This window comes from Lagopus leucura, unplaced genomic scaffold (genome assembly GCF_019238085.1).
Source record: "Lagopus leucura isolate 7727_CA_CO unplaced genomic scaffold, USGS_WTPT01 Super-Scaffold_100008, whole genome shotgun sequence".
NCBI classification, from domain to species: Eukaryota; Metazoa; Chordata; class Aves; order Galliformes; family Phasianidae; genus Lagopus; species Lagopus leucura.
This window is the reverse complement of record NW_024962265.1, coordinates 31,819,887-31,824,252: the sequence shown is the minus strand read 5'-3', so window position 1 is coordinate 31,824,252 and position 4,366 is coordinate 31,819,887.

Genomic DNA, 4,366 nt, shown 5'->3' with positions numbered 1-4,366 from the left:
CGCTGCATTTCTGCTCTGTTCTACCTGAAACATCTCTCCATCCACATGTTCTCACCTCCACAAGCATCCAGAAAGGTTCTCTTTCCATGTACTTTTTCCTTTAATTCCTTTGGCTACCTTGGCTTTTCTGAATTTACTCACAGCCCAGGAGGACGGTGCCTGCAGTTACATCCCCTGCAAAGAGTCTGTAAAAAGCCCCAGTGTCCCAGGTCTGTTCAGCAGGGTCCCCGCTGCATTCTGTTTATTATTCTTGGCCTTGCTCCACATGGGTTCAGCTGCAGGCTCACTGACGGTGCTTGTTGTGGTTACGCTGGTTGGATGAAGCATTCCCCAAGGAAAACCCAGGGACGTGCACACTTGCCTGTGTGCTCACATGTTCATCACTGACAAGCAGAAGCCCTGGCTGGCTGTACAAGCTCCTGCATCCCTTTTATTGCTGAGTTTCCAGTTCCTTGGTACCCTGAATAGTCATCCAGTTCCCACGTATCCCATCAGGGATTCCTGAAATCACCAGTATTCTTCCATGTTATCTCAGCAGTTCAGGGGGAAGGTCAGCACATAGTGAGTGGGCAGTTTGCAGCCTTATAGATCTAAAAGCTACATAGAAATCACACAGGGCTGCTCCATTTCAGGCATAGGCACCTGGTGAGCACCCAGCAGGTACCATGCTGGTTGTCATGCTCCATCGGCCTGCTCTGCCATCATCCTGGCACTGGCTGCACATCTGGCAGCACACTCACAGGAGGCAGCTCCCCTTCATCTCCCAACGAGGACCTGGACTGCTTCCAAAGGCAATGTTGTGTGTACTCATCTGGAAGTCATGTCAACAAGGCAGTTCAAGGAATTATGTTGGATTTCTGAGTAATGGCAGCTCAGCAAGGCTCCAGCCTGTTTCTCTTGTGGCAGCACAGCCTCTGTGCTCCCCATGAACGTCTGTGCAGGAAAAGCCCTCTTCAGGATGGGAAATGCCATCTGTGGGACCGGTGGTTTCAGCCACCCCTATCCACTCACTGGGGAACGTTTTGCTTCATAGGTGTCCCTTTGTGCTTGGTTGTGTGTCAGAAATTTGTAGCCTTTAAAAAATGTTGCTTTCAGCCACTCTAGACAAAAGTTTACATGGAAGAACTTCAGTTGCATTTTCCATCAGCACCGCTGCTGGTGGCCCGGTGTCTGGGCTCTGCCACACTGCTGGCCTCCAGAATCAACATTACCATACATTTTAAAAGGTGTTTTGGGAAGTCCCCAGCATACGAAAGCAGCTGAAGGTAGCAGTGCTGCCAGGACACAGGGCCCAGACCCCTGTACAAACACTCACCTTGTCTGCCTGTTTTGACAGCAGAAGGTGTTGAGGAAATTGAGTCCTGACCCTGTTTGGTTTGTGCAGTATTCACTGCTGGAGTTCTAAAAATAATACTTTCATATCACACATTCTTTCTTAATTTAACTAAACTTCAGGTTTTGGCAAAGGAATATAGTATTTCAGATAGGATCCATCACAAGAATGGAAGGAGGAACTTTGACTTCCAAATCTGACGTCACTTCTGCAAATTTTAGTAAAGGTCCCTGATCACATTTTCTTCATTTGCAAAACTGAAACAAGGCTGTTCTGGTGCTCTTTTCACAAGGGGTTAGGAGGGCTTTCTGAAAATACTTCCCTTCAGTCCTCTTGCTCACCTGTGTTTCACTCAGAGTCTCAGACTATCAGAGATATTGGGGTAATACTGGTTGTTAATAGGGATTAAGCAGGACAGGAGCAACCCAGGGAGTCAGGGCCTACCAGACCCATCATGCTTTTGAGGCTACAAGCAGTAACCATGGATCCGAGCTATGACTATTCTCTCTGCTGACAATTCACCAAGAGTATAAGCACATCCAAAACAGATTTAAGGATTGCAAGCATGGCCAGCTGTATAGATACAAAGGCAAAAGGATTTTGGAATACCTAAAATGTGACTATTGTTCCACCAAGTTAAAAAAACAAATCAGTGATTTGATCCCGCTGTCATTACACAGGTAAGAAATTCATGAAATCACCGTGACTAATCCTGTGATTAAGAACTGCAGACCAGGTTTGGGACTTAATCTCCTTGTAGGCAATCCCAATTTAACAGGAGTAACGTGATCCTAGTGCCAGGTTATAAGGGCCAGTGTTTGAGAATGCAGAAGAAGTTGTAATTTATTTTCAGATTGGAGGGATACTCTTATGCTTCAATAAATCTATTATATGCGTGAAGCAATTGTGTGTTTGACTCTGCAGCTGTGAAATGATGGTAGTTTTTATTAGAAAATTAATATCACATGAATGCAAGGCTCTTTTAGGACAGCATGGTAATTTTGAAGTATGAAAGGAAGAACTCACTCACTTAGGGAAAATGCAATGGCAAAGAGGGGATGCAGTGTCCTTTTTTGGGAGTCATATTTGAAGGGTAAGATTAGAAGTGCATTATCTTGATGCAGGATTACAGAAAACCCACTTGCACAGCTGATACAACTGGCACAGGGAGGAAGACAATCTGCCTGCTCTTCAGCATCTAGACTGCAATAAAATCACGTTGTTTTCCACATACTGCAGAATAACACTGAGAAAGGGTCTTCTTTAATTTTAAAATAATTGCTACATGCATACATGTGCAGAGTTGTGTAGCTGATCGCCTTTTGCTCTTTCCAGTTTCTTAAATGTAACACAGAGCTATTTATTTCAGTCAACTTTTAAAAAATTCCCTTCAACTCTCCTTTTTGAATGTCCTTCTTTCAGTGTGCTTTCCAGGAAGGGAGGGAAGAGGCAACAGAATAAACATCCATAGTTAGGTCTTGTTTTTAGAGCAGCTCAGTAAATTCTTGCAGGCCAGGCAGAAGAGGAAAAGTGCTTTTTCAAAGTTACAGAAAGCTACAGTGTTTTCTCAAAGCTAGAGGGTATCCAGACATCTCTGAGCTTATTCATTTTCACATGGGGGCACATTTTCCTGTATGCTGAGTGGACCTGAAGGAAGACAAGGGTGCAGTGAGATGCAGATAGCACACCTTTCTGCTGGGATGGGGATATCTGTGAACTCAGCCAGCAGACAGCACAGTTTGCCCCCACAGTTTTACAAGAGTATCATGTGCCACCCACAAAGCTGAGACAGAGAGACCTGTGCAAACTATTTTTTTTTTCAGATAGTCCAAATGGAGAGGACAATCATATAACTGAAGGGTTTCCAGTGTTGTCTCTGCAGTCATTGTGTTTGCAGGTACCTCAGTGCTCAAATAGGTGTTGGATTTGCCATTAAATATTTGCAAGCTCAGAGCCTCAAAGGTCAGGACATATCTGGGCTGAATTTGTAACCTGGGCAGCCCTAACCACCCAGACCTAAACACGCACATAGGAATCGTAGGCATTCAGAAACTAAGGAACCTGATTTTGTAGAAATGCCCTAAATGTGGAAGCCTGTATCCTCCAAATGCATGGACTTGGACTATTTGTTGGAGACATTTTAGAGTGTTTCTCTGGAACAGCACAGGCTCTTGTGAGGCCACAATGTCAGTAGCAAGTCCAGGCTGGCTGCTGAGGAAGAAAGGACTCTTAGCCTGCTGTAGAGGGAAACTGCTAAACCAGCTGTGATGATGCAAGAGCTGACAAAGCAATTCAGAAGGAAAATGGTACCTAACAAAACAGTGTTTTCCTTTTTGTAGCCCCTCACTACTGATGTTATTTTAATTCAATGCAATCAAACAATAATGACCTGAAAATACTATCAGCAAGCAGAGCACTGGAGTTGCAAGTATCACTGCTCAGATTCCTTGGTACTGGTTTGGGATGCCCCTGGACACACTCCTAATGTGTTTATAAACAATAAAAGGAATCTGAATTGATCAGAAAGCACACACACAGTCACCGATTACTGGGAGCATAATAAAAGCTGCAGTGGAGGTGGCCACCAGCTTCTCATTGCATTCAGTAAGTTGGTGACAAGTGACACCAAAACTCCTGCTCCAATGACAGCTAAGGTCTCTGCTGAGCTTATTTCAGGACTGCGATTTCCCTGAGGCTGACTAGTTCAAATAATTACCAAACGAGTCAGGCCTCCAAGGGGAGCATTTGACATCCCAGCAGGGAAAATACAGCTTTAATTGTCAACATTTTATAACCTGAAATTTAAAATACTAACTGATCATTTTGAAGTTGCTGATCCAGCCCAATAAGATACATGTTTTCCTTATAAATATTACCACCTTTGATCTTAAGGTTTTCCCTGATGCAACTCTGGTGGTAATTAACAGGGGCTATCACTCCCTTGTTGTTTTTTTCCTGGAGTACTCCAGTTGGCTCAGTCCTTCTTTTTTTCTTTTTCTTTTTCTTTTTCTTTTTCTTTTTCTTTTTCTTTTT